The 23,245-nt window shown below is 37.5% G+C and overlaps 1 protein-coding gene across 3 annotated transcripts in view; it reads right to left on the bottom strand.

Annotated features, from left to right (window-relative positions):
- LOC149203441 (long chain base biosynthesis protein 1b-like) overlaps window positions 1-23,245 on the bottom strand; it is a 248,230-nt gene that overhangs the window by 102,681 nt on the left and 122,304 nt on the right. The window lies entirely within an intron of this gene.

Genomic DNA, 23,245 nt, shown 5'->3' with positions numbered 1-23,245 from the left:
TTGTCTCGTGTTTTTGGTAATTGTTTGATGAAGTTAGAGAACATACAATAATAATAATAAGAAGAAGATCATGTTAACAAGAAAAGTAAAAGTACTTCACAAATTGTTATCATTGCTAGAAGAATCTCATCATAACTCAGATGCCCTAGATTCTTCAACATGGTATCAGAGCTAAGGTGACACATCAAGGAAGGGCATCTCAAGAACACATACAAGGTTGAAGCATCAGATCTACAAGCTAAGGGTTTCAAATCCATAAAAGACAAGGAGGTCTACCATCTACCATTCTAGATCCATCAAGAAGGACTACAAAGAAAGAAGAAGAGCCTTTCATATAAAGGCACCTACAAGAAGATCCATTCAAAGAAGAATTTACATCAAGATACATCATCTTCAAGAAAAGGAAAGCACTCCAATTCAAGCCTCACACACTAAGAAGTCTTCATCACCAAGCAATCTCTTTCAAAGCACCTTGAAGGAGGCAATTTGAAGATCTCTAATATCCAAGAAGACAAATCATCAAATCTTCAAGGAAGTAGCAAGACTTCTTCATCACCAACAATATCAAGTAAGTATTTGTATGTCCTCTTCTAAACATATCACAATGTCTTTTTGCAAGGAAAGCAACAAATTGGTTGGGACTGCTAATTTCCTTGCATGGAAAAAGAGGACTGATTTACTTCTCAAGGAGAATGAACTTCTAGACCACATCAAAGGGAGTATCACTATCCCTGCTAAGGAACAAACTCAAGCCCTAGCAAAGTATAATAAGGATGAAACAAGGGCTCAAAGAGTTCTAATAGAATCCATCAAGGACTCTCTCATTCCTTATGTTTCCAAACTTGAAACATTGATAAACTAGTGGAACTATTCTCAGTTAGCACAGTTGGAGAAGTGATATCATTGCGTAATGAATTGTATAAGATGAAGATATCCAAGGAAGGAATAGCTCCCTACTTCATGAAAATCTCTGAGATGAGAGATCAACTACAAGAGCTAGGAGAAGTTATGTCTGATAGAGAAATGACAATTGTAGTACTCAATGCTCTACCTAAGGAATGGGGCAACTTCACATCAAGTATATATGCCAAGAAGGAAGCTACCCCACTAAATGAACTTTGGTCTCTATGCAAAATTGAGGAGACTAGACTCAAAGCCAAAGATGATGTGGGATCAAAGGAGCAAGCATTTGCTACTATGGCCAAGAGAAGAGGAAAATTTGGCAAGTTTGGTCCACGAAGGAAGGGTAACAGAGATATGTCCAAAGTCCAATGCTTTGGCTGTCAAGAATATGGACACTATAAGAGGGATTGTCCCAAATTTAAGAAGGACAACAATAAGAGGAAACGAGAAGAAGCTCACATTACCCAAGAAGTGAAAGAAGAAGAGAAGAAGCAGAAAAAGGAGGACCCTCCAGATCTCTACTATGATTAAAGTCAACTTCTTCACATAAGTCTTCTTTCAAGGTTTTGGGTATCATAGGAACATGTAAAAATAGGATAGAATGCATGGTTTATGAAAATTGGCATCTTCAGGAATATAGGAGCATTATGTAGAGATAGCTCAGATAAAGATATTCATGTAGGAAGGATGTAGCTATTGAATGACCTCATCAATGCAGAAAGGAATGATCATGATCAAATCTTAGAAGGCCACTATTATCAACAAGAAGGAGCATTTGCAGGATGAGGACTACTAGGATCCTCCGGTGGAATCTTCAATAGAAGGTTCATGACTTTCAGGAAAAGCAGATGTCTCGATAGGAATTCCACTCATATGGATTCAAGAAAGGATGATATGCAGGCAAGAAAAGATGAAGCAAAACAAAGGGAATTGAGGCAATCTCAATCTAGGAAGCTGTCAAAGGAAGCTGAGATGATCAAGAAAAGAACTAAGATGAGGTATATATGCATCTATGTTTTCAGTTTAAAAGTCATGTCATCATATGTATTAATGAGCATGAGGAATGGCTCTAAAAACATGGTCAAGAATGGCAAAGATCTCTTTCATTAATAATATGCTCAAAGGCATGATTCACACACCAATAAAGGTCAACATGAGAAATGTCCTCATAAGGAGTATGAGGTGGTTGACTAAACAACATATGAAGAAGCATATGGGAAAAGAGATCAGAGATGAAAGGACACCATGGTCACTAGGAATCATCATCTGACAGATTTGTTAAAGACATCTCCCAGAAGAAGGCACGAGAACTCTAACAAAGGAAGAAAAAGATCAAAGGACCCTTGACACCTAGAAAGGCCTTGGAGATATGAAAATGCACGATACTGATTCAAGCCAACAAGATTACTTGATGGAAAGACATCTAGCAAGGTACTAATTAATTTAATTGAGTAATATCTGGATGAAGTCATGCAGGGCATACTAGAACAAAAAGTTGTAAAGTGCAAGTACAACTAAGCATTCATATGATGAATGGAAATTCCAGAAAGAAGCATGATGAAAAAGAAGTAGCTATATGAAAAAATTTCCAGACATGTACCAAGAAGGCCACTTTCCATGAAGAAAGGAAGGACATGACAAACCAAGAAGGAAAGTGATCAATGGCTGATGCCCTACAAGGAAGAAGCACGACAAAATTCATGACATCAAGAAAAGAAATTGATCAAGCAGTTGAAGGACCCACGAAGAAGAAGTTGTTGATGTAAGAAGAGTCCCTAGTTCAGAAGGAGCTCGGTCAAGTCCCTGGTCAGAGGGAGCTTGGATACATTCCTTCACAGGAATGGGCTTATCTACCCTAGTTGAGAGGGAGAGATAGACACAACATTCTTTTCTTCACTTGGGAAGAAAGAATGGAAGGATTGGGTAATCATCTGGCATTCGATGCTCTTTGACGATGTATAGGGCCTCCAAGATAAGAGTAAGCAAGAGGACCGATATTCGTTGAGGGTTGGGAACCCAAGATAAGAATAGCCCTCGAAGTTCATACTCAGTGAACACCCTGGTGGGTATGTACCTTGAGAGATAATGATGAAGGTGTCTATAGTCATTGGTCTCGCCAACATTGTGCTCTGATCTAATGAGAGATAGAGCTATCAGGCAAAGCCTTGTTGTGGAAACAATGTTGGTTTCTATGATGCTATAACAGATGGATTGCCAATCCGATTTCTATTATGTGAATTCTTCCGATTGAAAATGGCCAAACATCTTAAGTGTAACTAGGTTTGGTCTTCATAAATGTAATTTTGATTTTTGTAATTGTAAAGGAAAAGAAATATTATTTTTGTAAATTATAGAAATTAGTTTCTTACTCATTGCATAGGTGTAGCACATGTCAAAGTGCTATAGGGTAGTCAAAGAGTCAAAAGAAAATATTGAAGACCCTTAAGGGCATGCTAAACCATGTATAATACAGAAATGCCTCCAAGCAAAGTCACAAGCCTCCTCTATATGTCGGCATCATAAAAGGAAGCAATCTGAACTATAGAGATCAAGTCGGCCTCAAGTTGGCCTAATAGGAGGGGTAGACTCCTATATAAAGGGTCATACGACATCACAAAAGAACCATCATCTCATCTATGAAATTAGCGAAGAAGGAAGATGAGTAAAGGGTATAAGAAGGACGAAGAAAGGTGTCTCTAGTGCAGCAAAGAAGGAAGGAAGAAAACCGAGTTTTATAGGGTCGTCTTAAGGCCTATATGCGAAGGAAGGGAGGCTCTCTCTGAGGACATAACAGGCCTCCTATTGCAGTCATACAAAGAGAATTGGTTAGGCTAAGAAAGAGTGCCTATTAGCCCTCTTACTCAAGCGAAGAAGGAGACAACTCAAGTGAAGGAAAGAGAAGGAGTCAAGCACCATTTTGTGAAGAAATCCACTCACGCGTGCGAAGAATTAGGGCCACACTGCTGCCACATCAGATCTGCAACTATATCAAAAGAAAGAGCTCGATTGGATAAAGTATAAGGTCCTCTTCCTAAATGAGAAAGTCTACAAAGGAACAAAGAGAAATATCTCTTCTAAGGCAAGCATAACTAGGGTTGCTATCAGTTGCCGGAAGAAGAACATAGTGAGAGGACGAAGTACCAGAAGGAGGACAAAGTGCTGCAAAAGGAAGTGATCTCAGATCAAAGGAAAAAGGCTTGACTTGTGCTTAGAGGATCTTCTTGTCAAGGGTCTAGGGTTTGGCATTTGTCAATTGAAGCTTCAATAAGAGAAATTTGAAGAAGGGTTTTCCTCTCTAGGAGAGAGGTTTTGCCCTAGCTGAGAGCCAACATATTGTGTTCTTGTCTCTTGTGTTTTTGGTAATGGTTTGATGAAGTTAGAGAGCATACAATAATAATAACAAGAAGAAGATCATGTTAACAAATTGTTATCATTGCTAGAAGACTCTCATCATAACTCAGATGCCCTAGATTCTTCAACATGTTTGGCTCAATGTCCAAATTGCAAATCTTTACAAATCAAGGAATTGGCTACCAAATTGTTGCCACCAATAAGCTACAATAACAGTTTAAGGAAAATAACTATTAGCAAATGACTTTTAAGGTTTGATACTTGGACTGAATCCTTTTAATGAGCAAGATAATTTCAAAACTTTGACAGTGTTAATCAATGTTGTCATTGATGTCAATATGGCATTGGCCGAGATGGCAGATATTCTTGTTATGCTTAATGAATATCGTGAAACCCTAGAATGAGATGATAAGGTTGAAGACAATAGATGCTTGGTTCCATATGATGATGTCGTAACTCTTGTTTGATAAGAATGTTATCAATTAATATGTCAAGTCACTGACGAAGAAGTCTTAAGAAGTGCCAAGTCCCAAGTATTTAGAAGCCCTTGATGACATATGGAGGACTACATTTGATGATGTCATATTCTTGATGAATGACCATAATTGATGATGGCACTTGATGAGGTCTTGATAACATGGTTGGAGATCATTTGATGGTTGGAAGATTATTTTGGAGTTCTCCTAATGATGTTGCACTATGACTACACTAATATATGATGACATTGTTCATGCGTCATGCTACATGGATGTTGCACTCCTACATAATGACTCTATGATCCTATGATGACATTGATAACAATGAAGAAGCCACGTTGTCCCAAACATTCCTCATGTTATCCCAAAATTTTTATGCATAAAATTTAAGGACAATCACAAAGAAAAATTATTTTGACAACCTTGGAGGAATCCTTTCAAAATGGATCCTAGACCATCATAAAGAGGATTTTTTCCTCTTTCTAACGAGCCTTTATTTGCCCCGAAACTCCCAATAGTTTGTGAGATATTGAATTTTTAAGTTAAAGAAATTATTCCTAGCAGTGAGCCGACCTACACTCAGTCATACAAGTCAGCCTAACTTCAAATAGACGTGTCCCTTCAGTTATAAACGAAATATCTATAAATAGACATCTAAACACTTCATTTTGATAAGCAATTCAGGCAAGAATTCAGAGATACGAAGTATAGAAGAAGACAGAAGACCGAGGAGACCTACACTCAGTCATACAAGTCAGCCTCACTTCAAATAGATATGTCCCTACAGTTATAAATGAAATATCTATAAATAGACATCTAAACACTTCATTTTGATAAGCAATTCAAGCAAGAATTCAAAGATACGAAGTATAGAAGAAGACAGAAGGCCGAGGAGAACAAGGAGACTATTGTTTAGGATGAAAAAAAGGATAATTCTGTTTGGGCATAAAATCTTGGTTGAAATTGTCGTAGTTGTCATAGTCGAAGCTGTTGTAGTTGTCGTGGTCGAAGCTGCCGTAGTTGCTATGGTCGAAGCTGCCATAGTTACCGTGGTCGAAGCTGCCATAGTTACCGTGGTCGGAACTGCCGTAGTTGCCATGGTCGAAGTTGTCATAGTTGACGTGGTCGAAGCTGCCGTAGTTGACATGGTCGAAGCTGTCGTAGTTGACATGGTCGAAGCTACCATAGTTACCATAGTCGAAGCTGTCGTAGTTGTCGTGGTCGAAGTTGTCATAGTTGTTGTGGTTGAAACTGTTGTGGTCGAAGTTGTCATAGTTGTCATGGTCGAAGTGTTGATTTATTGGGATTGGACAAATAGAGCTTGTTGAAGTCTTCTCTTCAGAACATAATAGGGCAGAGTTGGAGAACTTTGTGAAGCAGCATATTGAAGATTTGTGGAGATCATTAAAGACCATGATGCATTGAAGCCATTATGAGGTGACCTTGAATAATTTTTGTTTGGGTAACATGAAGAGCAGTGGTGACACCTTCATGTGAAGAACAAGGTTGTCATTAATGATGTGACGTGGAGACTAAGTGAAGGCGTAGCTGAAGATTGATAGGGCTTGTTGAAGAAAACATTGGGAGCCATGAAGTATAACCAAACATACCTTGACAAAGTGACGCTATAGGGTTGGATCCCTTGGGGTTGGTGCCTCAAAATTGACAAGGTTGGTGCCTTGGAAAGTCCAAGTTGGTGCTTGCAAATATAGGATTGGTGTCCTTGGAGTTGGTGCTCCTAAACTCAAGGTTGGTGCCTTGGATAAGATAGGGTTGGAACCCTAGAGGATTGGAGTCCTCAAGAAACCAGATCAGAGCCTGAACCAAATATAGGGTTGGAGCCCTTAAGGTTGGTGCCTCAAAATTGACAAGTTTGGAGCCTTGGAAGTCCAAGTCAATGCTTGGCAAATACAGGTTGGACCCTGGAAGATTGAAGATCGATGTCTTCACCTAGGGTTGGAGCCCTACATATATTGTACTTGATTTATTGAAGAAATTAATAAAAGCATTTATTCTTATTGTTCATTTTGTGTTCTAAATATAAGTGATCTAATTGGTAAAAGTAACAATTGAAAAGAAATAATGATTCACCCCCCTCTTAGTATTTCCAACAATTGGAATCAGAGCCAGTACCTTCGCTCAAAGCCTAACAGCTTGAAGGTTGATCATTAGAACACAAATGGCAAAGCCAAGGAAGAAAGTCTCCAATCCTCCGAAAGATGTGTCTCCTCAACCATCGAAATTGATGTCAATCAATTTGTGAAGGCTCCATTGTTCAATAGAAACTTTGATATATGGGAAGCAAGAATGAGGAATTTCTTAAAGACTCAAGGCATTGGAGTTTAGAAATTGGTGATTGTTGATAGCATGATGGATGGAGAATCCAAGGAACATAATACAAGAGCAATGAAAGCAATCTTGAATGGGCTACCTGATTCTATGAAGGCCAATTTTGAAAAATATTCGTCAACAAAAGGCATATGGGATAAACTTCATGATCTTCACTCAAAAGGAGCATTGACAATGATCTCTAGTCAAGAAAATGATGGAAAACAAGAAGGAAATCCAGAGCCCATCAAGGAAGCTGAAGATAAGAGTGATAACATCAAGGCTAAAGAAGATCTAGAAGATGAACAAAATGAAGAAGATTTTGAAGAATATCTCTTCACTAAACTTATGGCTACCATGGAAGAGATTAACAATTTGAAAAAGGAAAATGAGGAACTTAAGAAGAAAGTGCAATTTGGTGACCAGGACAAGACAAAGAAGGAAGTTGACCTTGTCAAGCTTCAAGTACAAGAAAAAGATGAGGAGCTCACCAAGATTAAGGAAGAATTTCATCAAAACAAGAGAAAGCATCATGAAAAAGTCATATCCATGACAAATCAATTGGATAAGGCAAAGAAATGGGAAGATACCTTGTCAAGACATCTTGAACAAAGGCACAAAATCTTGAACAAACTTGAAGCAGAGATTGGTCAATACAAGGAAGAGGTCTCCTCCCTTAGATCTCAACTACAAGAAGCAAGGAAACAAGCACAAGGAGCTGAGAAGGTTATGGAAGATTTCACATTCATAGAAGGACAAGTTGATGAAGAAGAAAAGGAGAGAAACACCATGATATGCCAGCTAGAAGAAAAGGATGATGACATCACCAAGTTAAAATTAGAAATCACTTCTCTTAAGGCCCAATTGTCTGAGGCAACCAAGATGATGGAAGAAATGAAAAAGCAACTAGTTATGAAAGATGAAGATTGTGAAAAGTTGAAAGGAGAAATTGTCTTTCTTAGAAAGGAAGTTGACTTGCTGAATAAGAACTTGAAAAGTTCTCAAACCCTAGATGACATCTTAAATCATCAAAGGTCTCCCCTTGATAAATCAGGTCTTGGCTATGTAGGTGAATCCTCAACAAAGAATGATGAAAACCCTAATGCTTCAAACAACAAGGATGTGAGGAAGCCTGGAAGAAATGTTTATGCTCCCAGTTCCAGCAAAGGCAAGGAGAAGAGTCAAGACAACTATGGAAGAAACATTCCTCCAAGAAGAAATGCAAATGGTGTCAAGCATCCAAGAAGAAATGGTTATCATCAAAGGATCCCAAGGCAAAAAGACTTCAGAAGTACATCAAGGAAACCTTCTTCTCCCAGGTACCAAAGTATATTTCTTGGTTATTGCTATTCTTGTACAAACTTTGGGCACATGGCAAAAGATTGCAGGGCATATCACAAAGATAATTATAATGTTCCCCGTCAATATCCGAGAAGCAATTTTGCAAGAAGTCATGAATTCTTATTCATGAACAACATAGAGTGCTTCAAGTGTCATAACATTGGACATATGGCACGTAATTGTAACTTGACTTGGGCACCTACTCAAGATAGAACTATGCCAAAAAAGAAATTTACACAAGTATGGAGAAGGAAGCAAATACAATCTGAAAATCTCTTGAACTCTCTAGCCAACAACACATGTTGTTGACCTGATCTTCGACAATCTAAGCATTTGATGGGGAAACTTTGCCAAAAGGAATACCATGCATATAGTTAGGGGGAGCTTATGATGATTAGGCATTCTTACAGAAGCCATCCGTGAATGAGTCTTATGAAATCCTTGATGAGCTATATGGACAATCATTCTTTGATAGATCATCTCTCAGGAACACTCCTTGAAGAATATAATCCTTATTCATCCGATGGATTATTATTGAAGATCTCTTCCACTTGATCATTAGCAGGTAATCTTTCATGAGGGGGAGTTGGTTCATCATATGAAGGAATTTAAGCACATCTATCATGGACCACATTGCCAGAAAGAAGAGCACCATGACAGGGGGAGTAACATACCTATGAAGAACTACTATTCATAAAGAAAAGAAGCAACTTGACAGGGGGAGTACTTGGGCACCCCGTTTGCCATTGATGTCAAAGGGGGAGAGAATGTTGGAAGGGAAAAAAATATTGTCATCAATGACAAAGGGGGAGATTGTTAATCAATGTTGTCATTGATGTCAATATGGCATTGTCCGAGATGGTGAATATTCTTGATTTGCCTAATGAATATCGTGAAACCCTAGAATGAGATGATAAGGTTGAAGACAATAGATAACTGGTTCCATATGATGATGTCGTAACTCTTGTTTGATAAGAATGTCATCAATTAATATGTCAAGTCACTAATGAAGAAGTCTTAAGAAGTGCCAAGTGCCAAGTATTTAGAAGCCCTAAATGACATATCGAGGACTACATTTGATGATGTCATATTCTTGATGAATGACCACAATTGATGATGGCACTTGATGAGGTCTTGATAACATGGTTGGAGATCATTTGATGGTTGGAAGATTATTTTGGAGTTCTCCTAATGATGTTGCACTATGACTGCACTAGTATATGATGACATTGTTCATGCGTCATGCTACATGGATGTTGCACTCCTACATAATGACTCTATGATCCTATGATGACATTGATAACAATGAAGAAGCCAAAGAATGAAGAAGCCACGCTGTCCCAAACATTCCTCATGCTGTCCCAAACTTTTTATGCATAAAATTTAAGGACAATCACAAAGAAAAATTATTTTGGACACCTTGGAGGAATCCTTTCAAAATGGATCCTAGACCATCTTAAAGAGGATTTTTTCCTCTTTCTAACGAGCCTTTATTTGCCCCAAAACTCCCAATAGTTTGTGAGATATTGAATTTTTAAGTTAAGGAAATTATTCCTAGCAGTGAGCTGACCTACACTCAGTCATACAAGTCGGCCTCACTTCAAATAGACATGTCCCTTCAGTTATAAACGAAATATCTATAAATAGACATCTAAACACTTCATTTTGATAAGCAATTCGGGAAGGACTTCAGAGATACAAAGTATACAAGAAGACAAAAGGCCGAGGAGAACGAGGAGACTATTGTTTAGGACAAAAAAAAGGATAATTCTGTTTGGGCATAAAATCTTGGTTGAAGCTGTCGTAGTTGCCGTAGTCGAAGTTGCCATGGTTGTCGTAGTTGTCGTGGTCGAAGTTTCCATAGTTACCGTGGTCAAAACTATCGTAGTTGCCGTGGTCGAAGTTGTCGTAGTTGCTGTGGTCGAAGCTATTGTAGCTGCCGTGGTCGAAGCTACCGTAGTTTCTGTGGTTGAAGTTGTCGTAGTTGCCATGGACGAAGCTACCGTAGTTGTTGTGCTTGAAACTATTGTGGTCGAAGTTGTCATAGTTGTCATGGTCGAAGTGTTGATTTATTGGGATTGGACAAATAGAGCTTGTTGAAGTCTTCCCTTGAGAACATAATAGGGCAGAGTTGGAGAAATTTGTGAAGCAACATATTAAAGATTTGTGGAGATCATTGAAGACCATGATGCATTGAAACCATTATGAGGTGACCTTGAAGAACTTTTGTTTAGGTAACATGAAGAGCAGTGGTGACACCTTCATGTGAAGAACAAGGTTGTCATTGATGATGTGACGTGGAGACTAAGTGAAGGCATAGCTGAAGATTGATAGGGCTTGTTGAAGAAAACATTGGGAGCCGTGAAGTATAGCCAAACATACCTTGACAAAGTGAAGCTATAGGGTTGGATCCCTTGGGGTTGGTGCCTCAAAATTGAAAAGGTTGGTGCCTTGGAAATTCCAAGTTGGTGCTTGGCAAATATAGGATTGGTGTCCTTAGAGTTGGTGCTCCTAAACTCAAGGTTGGTGCATTGGATAAGATAGGGTTGGAGACCAAGAGGATCAGAGCCCTCAAGAAACCAGGTCGGAGCCTGAACCAGATATAGGGTTGGAGCCCTTGAGGTTGGTGCCTCAAAATTAACAAGGTTGGATCCTTGGAAGTCCAAGTCAATGCTTGGCAAATACAGGTTGGAGCCTGGGAGATTGAAGATCGGTGTCTTCACCTCGGGTTGGATCCCTACATATATTGTACTTGATTTATTGAAGAAATTAATAAAAGCATTTATTCTTATTGTTCATTTTGTGTTCTAAATATAAGTGATCTAATTGGTAAAACTAACAATTGAAAAGAAATATTGATTCACCCCCCTCTCAGAAATTCCAACAGTCCTTACCTGGTGGTTTCTTTGGTCTACTTCTGATAGCCATTGACATGGCAAAGGTACCAATACTCTCATTGAAATTGAAGAGTTAGCTATATTTTTAGTCCTGAGTCCTAGAATTTTGGATCATGAGCTCAATGGATTTGTACAATCCCTCTTTTACCTCCCCATCTACTTCAAAATCTTTACCGTAAGGTACCTTCAAACTTCAAAAGACAAAAAACATTCATCAATTGATTTTGAATGTTTGGCAAAGCTTTTCTAAATTCTAATAAGTAATAAAACTTATTAACCTTAAAAAGATTAAAATTCCATACCTTGGATTTAAATAATAGCCAACTGCATGAAAGGTCAGTTGTTTATTTCATCATTCATCAATGATACTCCATAGAGGAAGATACTTTTGTCTTTTATCCCCATATGTTGCCTTTATTGCCTCTTTGGCATGATTCATGGCCTCATAAACAAAACCCATCGCGGGTTTATCACCACCCATCATTTGTAACACTCTCACAAGAGGCTCAATAAATAGCAATATCTCTTCTTCCTTTCTCCAAAAATATTTTTCAAACGCTTTGTCAACCACCTCTTTCCCTTCAACCTTTTTGCTTCACTCAAATTCATTCCATTCATCACAAGCAAACATCTTCCGCAAGTTGCCTTTTTGTTAAACAAGGGAGTGCAACGAAAGCAAGTTTGTTGCAAATCATGCAATGGCTGACCAAACATGCTCTTTACCCTCAGTGTGTTTCCTCATAAAGTTGAAAACCTGAGAGTGGTGGTAGATGTATCTAGTGACGGATATTGCGTCTTTCAAACACTTTTTCACCCAATCAATTTTACCAATGTCCTCAAGCAGGAGGTTCAAACAATGGGTTGCACATGGAGTCCACCAAATGGTGGGGTGCTTTTCCTCCAACATCCTTGCAGCTACAACATAGTTGTAGGCATTATCTATGATCACTGGTACACCTACTCAATTTTACCAATATCCTCAAGCATGAGGTCTAAACAATGGGTTGTGTTGACCACTACGTGTCAACAACCCATACCAGTACACCCCCTTTTTTCACAAAAGGGATAGCACTCGATAGATGTGTCTGTGTCGTCCAGCTATCATCATTAGCTTGACTTCCAAAATATTACGTAAACCCTTTTTGCATGTGTATAATGTAAATAATCTTAGCAGATATGTGTCATATATGTAACGACCTAGGTAAACCTACTTTTCTAATGATGATCTCCATTCTGAGAAGTTTTTTGTCTCACCGATCCATTCTTGAATGGTCGGCAGAGTTTTCCTCCAGTCTTACCACAAAGCTGGAATGGATTTTGTCGCTAGGACCTTATGCGAGTCCTAGTGTTCTCGATCGAGTCTATGTGTGATTTGGGAATGATCCTAACTATTTGGTTAGGTTATTTTATTACAAATTGTTTGATCTGTTGAATTATATTTGTGTCCCAGAAATGGGTGGTCCGTGAGGGTCTTTTACAAATGGGTTTTCCACCTTATGGTGTAAAAAATATGAAAATCATGATGTAAAGTGTCTTGAGGGTTAGAAAAATAATTTATCCCCTCATAGGTTAATTAATTAAATTTTCTAGCCAAAAATTAATTAAAATCATAAGCCAGAAAGTTAATTAATTTTAGGTCATAGGTAAATTTAAATTCTCCAAAGGCAAAATTCGTCGGTCCTTAAAAAATAAACTTTAAAAGGTCCCGAGACTAAGGTAAATTAATTATTTTGCTAAATTTTAAACCTTTGATCCCTGGGGTTAAGTCAAAGTCAAATTTTTTGGGAAATTAACTCAAAAAAATTATTTTTGAGTTAATTAAAATGCATTTAATTAAAAATTTCGAATTTCCCAAAAAATTTAAATATTTCGAAGGATGGGATTAAAAGAAAATTTAATCTTCATCAACGGTCGAGATTTCTTTAACAAAGATCACTCAAACTAGCCGTTGGAGGATTTATCTTTAAATAGGATGTCATTTGTGAGTTTTGAGTCATGTGCCTAGCGAAAAGCTCTGGTGTAATCTTTTTCTGGATAATAAAGAAAGACTTTGGGGTTAATTTTTGTTGGTGTTACTCTTCATGGGAATGTTATAAAATGTTTTTTATTTCATGCATATTTTTTCTAAAGCCATTGATGATAGCTTCGGAAGAGTGATTTGAGTACAGGTATCTTGCTCAGTTGTTGAGGTTTGAATAATAATCTAAATTTTGAACATAATAGCAAGTATCTCTATTTGTTTAAATTTTATTATTATTTTCTCGCTCTATTTTGATGGTTGGATTGAGTTTTGCAGAGAAATATTGATTTTTGGATCCCATTAGTGGAAGTTTTCAGTTGGACCAGCCAACTCCCGATCCATGTTTTATGAAGAGTTCAGCTAAATTAGCTCTAGGCTTATCATAAGATTTTATTGGTGATACACAAAGGGTTTTGAGTTAACACCTCCTTTAAAATTTAAAAATTTTAATTCTTTTTTTTTGTGCGGCATAAAGATAGATCTAGCTTATTAGAGCCTGTAGTTTGTAAATTTTGTAATTATTTTTCTAACGTAGATTTTTCTAGGTTTTAGTTTTTATCATTGTATATATCGTTTGGGTGTTTTCTTGTTGTCATGCAACTACAGATCTGAGGAAGAAATTTGTGTAGAGTCTAGATCTAGACCCTGGAGGGTAAGATCTGGATCTCTGGGGTTTATCAACATAATTTTCCAGAGATATTATTCAAATTTTTTGCAGTCCAAGGGTTTAAAATTTCTTGGATCTGGAAATTTTCACAAAGGGTTTTGAGTTAGCACCTCCTTTAAAATTTAAAAATTTAATTTTTTGTGTGGAAAATTGATAGATCTGGCTATTGAGAGCCTTAGATTATCAGATCTGGGAGCGGAGTTGGACTCATACTCCTCAGATCTGATAGATCTACCATTTTTGTGCATAGATCTGTAATTTTTTTGGTTTCTGACTTGGGTTTTTGAGGTTTTATTTATTTTTGTATATCTGGGTTCTGGGTTGTTTTTTTCTTTATTTTTATGACTTTGTGTTTTGATTTTTTTATTTTCATTTTTTATTTCATTCAAAAAATATTTAAAAAACATTAAAAATCTAAAAAATTAAAAAAATTCAATTTTTTTGGGTGACTTTGATTGCTAATGAAATAAATCAAAAGCAGAGCTTAAGCCCTCACATTTAAAAAAAGAAAAAAGAAAAAAGGCCTATGGCCCAAAAAAATTTAGATTTAATTAAGTACTTTTCATTTATTTATTTTTTTGGTCACATTAAAAAATTTAATTGCCACATTAAACTTTGCCTCATAACCTTAGCGCATTAAACTTACCTAAGGGATAATTAAATTCTAATTTAAAGTTCCTCGTGTCTTTTGTGTTAAGTGTAAAATTTTAAATTTTGTGGTAGTGATTTCTATATTGTCAAGTGCGATTAATGTTTTAAAATCATTGACTATAGAAGAAAGATAATTAATTCCATATCTGGGTTATTGAAGAAAATCATTTTTAATCTAGATAATTCTTCATGGGATTTAATTGCTAGAATATGTTGCAGTTTTGGGCGTTTACATTTAATCATCATGATCGTCACTTTCACCACATTTAAAAATTGCTCTGGTAACTTGTTTTTATCTATTTTATGGTTAATTGAATATAAGGCACTAGTCTAAAATCATTTTTATCTTGTGGTTGTGTCTTATTTTATTATATCTATCCATCTCAATTAACCAGGACTCATTTACATTCATCATGTCCATCTTTGAGTCTCCTAGAGCCTGTGTTTCACAGACTATCCTTATTCATTCACCCCAAGGACTACCCCCTTTGACATGTCTAGGAGAGAGTCTAAATGAAGTGAGTAAGGATTAGAGTGATAGCCCTTACTCTGAGCCTTCTCGCAGTGCCTAGACACCTTGTGCGACAATAGGCTGCAAATGGAGTCCACCAAATGGCAAGTTGTTTTTCCTCCAACATCCTTCCAATTGCAACATAGTTGTAGGCATTACCCGTGATCACTTGTACAACATTGTCAACCCCTACTACTTCATCCTATTGAAGAAAGTGTAACTAGGTTCGGTCTTCAAAATGACACGTAATTATGACTAATGTAAATTCTGTAATAAAGAGAACAAAATTTTGTAATACTTGCATCATGGGTTTCATGAGCAAGGAGTTTTTATTATAGGTCAAAGACTTCTTCATGTCTTTAGGGGTTTGTCATCTTGTCATAAATGTATAATTTAGAGTCATGTATGTGAAGTGTTGTTACACTTGTAAAGAAGTCAAAATGTCTATGTAAAAGTCCTCCAATCTAGAGAAGCACAATCATCCTATGTCGGCTTCAATATATATATATATATGATGAAGACTTCATGCCGGCTTCGAATGGAGACACACCCTTTGGATAAATATCGGCCTCAATATAAATATATTTATAAATGACATGTCGCCTTGCTTATGAGACACGTCGGTTCACAAAGGACAGGTCAGCTTAAATATAGTCACCAACAACTATATATAGGAGCCTCTACCCTCGCATTTCCACAGTCAGACAGATTCAATATATCTCTGAGATTTCGGATCGGTATAACAGAGATAAAATGTGGATCATCCACAACAAACTTCTTGGCATATTTCCAAGGTTCTCAGTGGTCAAGACAACAGGGAATTCGGTTATCACAGTGATTACAATAGAGACTAATTTGGGGTGACATTACAGTGACATCATCCTCACTTTCTCATGAATATATTCATTGTAATACAGATGGACAATGGTACAGTTTGGATAAGGCTCAGTGTTGTACTCAGTGATGCTCGGTGCTATATCTCAGTGATAACAGGTGTTGTGCTCGGTGGTGACATGATGATTAGTGATGCTTGGTGCTACATGATGCAACTAGGAGTTACATGGTGCAACTCGATGCTAGTAACCGTATGAAGAAATTGAAGAATCATGGAAGAAGGATGATTGTGTCTTGGCCTGGGATTGGTAACAAACGTCAAGGGTCATGGTCTTGGTCTTGGTCTTGGTACTTGTCAATTGGAATCTCTATAAGAAGAATTTTGTGTGGGTTTTCCTCTCAAAGAGTGAAAGGTTTTGGCCCTGGCAAAAAACCAACATCTTGTGTTCTTGTCTCTTTTGTTTTGGTAACTATTTGATGAAATAAGAAGACACACTCTAATAATAATAAGAGAAGATTGTGCTAATGAGAAAAAGTAAAAAGTAACTCACAAATAGTTATCATACTGAGAAGAATCTTATTAACCTAATTTCCCTAGATTCTTCAACATGGTGTCAAAGCTAAGGTGTTGAAGCTAATGGAAGGGCATAAAAGAGACATTCAAGGATCAAGTTTCAAGAAAGGCTTCTAAAGTTATGGTTACAGTCTAAGGAAAAGAAGGGCATCAAAGTCAAGGTAACAATGACATCAAGCTCAGATCACAGCATTAATGTCTCAGCACAATCACAGTAGTTCAAAGGCTCTACAATACATACCTTTATAATTAGACGATGTACCACAGATGTGCCAAATAGTGATTGGTTCAACCTAGATAATAGTACACAGAACTTGGACAAAGTTTCGATGCTAAATCACAATGCACAGAAGTGGATTACAATAAGGATAATAAAACAAAGTTTTGGTGACATATTAGAGTATGGTTCAGTGCTGAAGTTATCAACACAAAAAGGACATCAATATCATCATAGTCACATGTTCTTGATCCTACATTTTGGTGATACAATCTCGATGGAATCCTGGTAAGAGTCTCGATGCTATCTCAGTCAAGCATAAGGGCACAAGTAATCTCGGTTCAGTGCAGAATGGTACAAATAATGCCACAATAATATGCCTCAAGGATCTACAAATCAAAGTATCTAGGATTCTATACCAGCAAGAAGGATTAAACTCTATAACAAGACCACAAGGATCTACAATGTATAGAGAAACAAAATCACATCAACTCGAAGATCACCCAGAGGAAGCATCAGTGCATCTTCAACGTGATCAAGGTGAAGATTTCATCTTCACTTGCCAAGTAAGTATTTTTCATTCTATAATCAAGTTTGGTTAAATGACTTCGTGTTTGCAAGGAGATCTATAAATTGGTTGGGTCATCGAAATTCCTTGCATGAGAAAGGAGGATAGATATAGTCCCCGAAAGAGAAGTCATTGATATATATGGAAAAGTCTTTGAAGGTCAAGCATTGTTTGAATGCATCAAAGGACTCATGAAATTACAATGAAATCAGTCAAAGGTTCTCTCATCCCTATGAAATGCTTGAAGATATATTCTCTAGAAATGTAGAAAAGAAGGTCATATCTTTTAGACCTGATCTACACAAAAGGAAAGGTATCAAAGAATGAAGGGATATCTTCACAAGATCTCAATTAAGAGATCTGGGGGATATGATAAGAAGATAATCATAATTTATAAGTAGAACTTCGGCGTAAATCACATAAAGAGAGACATTTGTCAACGTGTTTCGAACCAACCAGTGTGGTTCATCGTCAGGACAAGTTAATTGTTCTTTAATACACTAACTGATAAGCAAGGTAACAAGTGTCCTTGGGACAAGAAAGTTACCTCATTTAACAACTTGTGGTATCTATGCAAGATAGAAAAAGGACAAGTTGTGGGCAAAAGTGTTAAAGGCTAAAGGACTCAAACATTTGTAGAAAGGAAAGGGAAGTTTCGTCCTCAAGCAAGACAGAACAGTATAGCTAAGATTCAACGCTATGGAAAGATTATGGAAAGAAAGCTCATATCACCGAAAAGATGGAGGTAGCTGAAAAGGACCAAGGAAAGAGGGAGTAACAGATCTCTACTATGTTTGAGATGGTCTCCTTCACAAAAGGGTCTTATCATAAGCTCCTAAATCTTTTGTTATGGATATGACCATGATAAATAATAAGATGCATTACGGCATCATGAAAGCATTGGAAGCAAGAGCTCGTGATATCACCATGGGGAATCATGAAGGACAGAAGGATCAAAAATCCATGGCAGTCAAACATGAAGGATATAGCTCTTGGGAACCTCATTGGACATTGAAGGAAAGGAAGAAGTCATCAAGGCTCATCATACATCAAGTCAAAAAGGAAACATCTACCAGATGGGGATATGCAAGATCCTCAAGATTCTCTGATGGAATCCTCATCGAAGGGTTCATTAATATAGAAAGGAAGCAAGTGTTTCATCAAAAACTCCAACTTGTGGAATTCATGGATGATGTTATGATGACGTAAGAGTTGAATCAGATCAAGGGGTTGAAGACACTTTAATCAAGAAAGTTGTTGAAAGAAGCATAGATGATCTAAAGCTAAAATGAGGTATGTATGCTTGTATTTAATATTATAATGTCATGTAGTATGGTTGCAGGTAACATGGATCACTACTTCTATCTTGAGAAGCATGATCAAAGGCAAAAGGGATCTCCTCCTATAATAGGTTGTCAAAAGGCATGAATCACACTAGATGAAATCAACATAATATGTCCTCATATGAAGTATCAGGAGGTTGAATACAATTAAGGAACTCTGATTGGAAGCTCCTGGGAAAAGAATGTGTGAAGAAAGAAAGGAAGAGATCGTGAGATATGCAACCATGATGAAGGCTATCAACATCTAAAAGACCGAGAAGATTTGACTAGGAAATCTTTCGGAAAGATATGAAGACTCTAATAAAAAGATGGAGACCCTTGACAATGGATATCTTTGGGAGATGTGTCAACATGTATGCAAGATGTTGATACCTACAGGAAGATGTCATGATGAAGAGCCATCTTGTAAGGTACTATTTGATTTGATGTTATGTTTTGATTTCTTGAATAATATCTGGATGAGTTCATGCAGGGCTACTGGAACAAGAGTTGTAAGCGCAAGTACAACTAGCATTCATGTGGTGAATGGAAATTCCTAAAAGAAGCATGATGAGAAAGAAGTAGCCATATGAAGAAGGTTCCAAATATGTACCAAGAAAGCCACTTTCCATGAAGAAAGGAATGACATGACGAACCAAGGAGGAAAGTGATCGATGGCTAATGCCCTACAAGGAAGAAGCTTGAATAAATTTCATGACATCAAGGAAAGAAATTGATCAAGCAGTTGAAGGACCCACGAAGAAGAAGTTGCTGATGAAAAGAGTCCCCAGTTGAGAGGGAGCTCTGACAAGTCCCTAATTAAGAGGGAGCTTGGGCAAGTCCTTGATCAGAGGGAGCTTGGGTACATTCCTTTACAGGAATGGGCATATCTTCCCTAGTTGAGAGGGAGAGATAGACACAACATTCTTGTCTTCACTTGGGAAGAAAGAATGGAGGATTGGGTAATCATCTTGCATCTGATGCTCTTTGAGGATGTCTAGGCATCCATGACAAGAGTAGGCAAGAGGGCCGATATTCTTTGAGGGTTGGGAACCCAAGATAAGAATAGTCCTAGAAGGTCATACTCAATGAACACTCGGGCGGGTACGTACCTTGAGTGACAATGATGAAGGTGTCTATAGTCATTGGTCTCGCCAACATTGTGCTCTGATCTAATGAAAGATAGAGCTATCAATCAAGGCCTTGTTGTGGAAACAATATTGGTTACTATGATGCTATACAGATGGGTTACCAATCTGATTCTTCTTATGAGAAATTCTTCAGATTGAGAATGACCAAGTACCATTATGAATACATCCCTAGTTAAGAGGGAGTGTTGAAGAAAGTGCAACTAGGTTCGGTCTTCATAATGACATGTAATTATGATTGACGTAAATTCCGTAATAAAGAGAACAAAATTTTGTAATACTTGCATCATGGGTTTCATGAGCAAGGAGTTTTTATTATAGGTCAAAGACTTTTTATCGATGTCTTTAGGGGTTTGTCATCATGTTATAAATGTATAATTTAGAGTCACGTATATGAAGTGTTGTTACACTTGTAATGAAGTCAAAATGTCTATGTAAAAGTCCTCCAATCTAGACAAGCACGGTCATCCTATGCTGGCTTCAATATATATATATGATGAAGACTTCATGTCGGCTTCGAATGGAGATACACCCTTTGGATAAATATCGGTCTCAATATATATATATATATATATATAAATATATAAGTGACATATTGGCTTGCTTATGAGACATGTCAGTTCACAAAGGACAAGTTGGCTTAAATATAGGCACCAACAACTATATATAGGAGCATGTACCCTCGCATTTCCACAGTGATACAGATTCAATATATCTTTGAGATTTCGGATGGGTACAGCAGAGATAAAATGTGGATCATCCACAGCAAACTTCTCAGCATATTTTCTGAGGTTCTTGGTGGTCAAGACAACAGGGAATTCGGTTATCACAGTGATTACAGTGCAGACTAATTTGGGGTGACATTACAATGACATCGTCCTCACTTTCTCAAGCATATATTCACTGTAATACGGATGGACAGTGGTACAGTTTGGATAAGGTCTCGGTGTTGTACTCAGTGATGCTCGATGCTAGATCTCGGTGATACCAAGTGATGTGCTCAGTAGTGACATGATGATCAGTGATGCTAGGTGCTACATGATGCAACTAGGAGTTACATGGTGCAACTCGGTGCTAGTAACAATATGAAGAAATCGAAGAATCAAGGAAGAAGGATGACTGTGTCTTGGTCTGGGAGTGGCAACATAGGTCAAGGGTCATGGTCTTGGTATTCGTCAATTGGAATCTCTATAAGAAGAATTTTGTGCGGGTTTTCCTCTCAAAGAGTGAGAGGTTTTGGCTCGGGCAGAAATCCAACATCTTGTGTTCTTGTCTCTTTTGTTTTGGTAACTATTTGATGAAGTAAGAAAACACACTCTAATAATAATAACAAGAGAAGATTGTGCTAATGAGAAAAAGTAAAAAATACCTCACAGATAGTTATCATTGTGAGAAGAATCTTATTAACTTAATTTCCCTAGATTCTTCAACACATCCAAAAGACATAATAGTAATTGTGCATCCTTGCCCTGCTCAGATGCATCCATGGATTTCGAAAACATGGTGCCTTTTGGGCAAGCAATTAAGAAATTTAAAATGGTGTGGGATCTTCCATCAGTCCATCCATCAGACATAATTGTGCACCCTATTTTGGTCCATGAGTGCTTGAACTCTGTAAGGTACTCTTTTATTCTTTGGACCTCATTTTGTAAAAGTGACCCCCTAATATCATGAAAACTAGGGCCTTTGAAGCTCGAACCACATGCAGCTATAGCATCAATCATAGGTTCATAATATGGAGAATTAGCAGCGCTGAAAGGAATGCATGCATCATACCATCTAGCAATGCACTTCCAAATAGCATCCCTCTCTATTCCCTGCACATGCCCTTTTCAAACTCGAAAAACTAGGGCCAGAAGCATGCTCATCTCTAAGTTTAACAGGGAAACTAGAGGAATCATCAAAACTTCGGATATGCACTTCAAGATTAGGGTCCATGAAAGGAGAATCTTCTTTACTTTTGCCCAAGTCCTTTCTAACTTTCGTGTTCTTGCTCTTTTCTAATAGGAAGGCTTCAAGCAAACCCATCATATAACTTTTTAAGTCATTAGAAACTTTCTCACAAGGTTCTACTTGGCCTCTCAAATAAGCTAAGTGTTCCTTAATCCTATGGATCCCTTAGTCCTATGTATCCCCCCACCTTTAATGACCTTCCCACAATAGTTGCAAAAAAATTTCCCATCATCATTCAAATGGCAATCTAACCATGCCGGATCATTCTTACTTTTAGGGGCCAATGCAACCTCTACAACAACAAATAAAAATTTGAATACAAAGCCCTAGCAATTCCTACTTTTTAGGGGGGGGAATAAAAAAATAAAAATTAAGAGAGAAATACAAGAAAAATTAAAATAGAAATTTTCATAACAAACCCTACCAATTCTTACTTTCTAGGAGAAAAAATTAAGAGAGATACAAAGAAAAATTTAAGTAGAGATCTGCATAAAAAGCCCTAGCTTTTTTTAATTTTTAGGGAATCAAATAGCATTTTTTAACAAACAAACAAAAAGCTTAGTTGTCTTGGCATACCTGAAGAAGCCTTCCAAAAGTTGGCAACAATAGCAGCTCCAAAAAGAAACTCCGAAAAACAACCCAAAAACCCCCTCAGTCACCTCCAAAAAAAGCTAAAAGCCATCCCACAATCTTTGACAAAAAATATCTTGAACCAGCTATGAATCTTTCCAATAAACACTCTCCAGCTTTGCCCTTCAACCAACTCTCCAAATCTGCGCAAGAACCTCTTGAGAACAGCCCTAGAAAATAGCAAATATCTCTCCAAAACCCACTCAAAAATCTCAGCTCAAGAAATACAAGAAGCTCGAATGAATAGTGTGAGTGAGGGGGAGGGTCTTTAAATAACTTTCAGAGGGGCCTGGGTTTCCTTTTTTGTGAGCCAACTAAGAGAGAAAATAAAAAATAAAAACAAAAATTATGTTTTGGCCCCACGGGATGTGTCATGTGCAGCTATACAAAACCAGCCAGTTTGGTACACGGTCTGGTTAACCGGTCCAAACCGGTTTGGCCCTCCAACCGGTCGGACCGGCCAACTCTGACCGGTCCAGTTCAGTTCTGATACCATTGGTTGTAAAAACCCTTCTGCTACTACTGAAATCTGTCCCAAAAATTTGTACAACCGCCCTTCTCTTTTGTTGGGTTGTATGGCCACCTAAAGCTGCCTTTGCATCTGTTGTGTACAACCCATTCAAATTCTGAGAGCTAGGTTAATTTCCTTTACTTGCTCACACTGTTTCCTCTTTTCTCCTTTGGACTTGCACACTTAATGAATATTCTTTAGCACTCTCTTACTTATGTTCTCCTAACGCTCTCTTTGTCTTTTCCTTTCACTTTGTCTTCCTTTTATAACATTGAGTTGATGACAAAGTCTCCATCACCCTAATCTCTCAATGAGATTGACGGTTGACATTAACTCCCAATCA

The sequence above is a fragment of the Pinus tabuliformis genome, chromosome 2_1 (assembly GCF_031772625.1).
Source record: "Pinus tabuliformis cultivar Carrire ecotype Pingquan chromosome 2_1, CPIR1, whole genome shotgun sequence".
Classification (NCBI taxonomy): Eukaryota; Viridiplantae; Streptophyta; class Pinopsida; order Pinales; family Pinaceae; genus Pinus; species Pinus tabuliformis.
The sequence above is the reverse complement of the archived record's forward strand: the minus strand, read 5'-3'. Positions and strand labels throughout refer to the sequence as shown.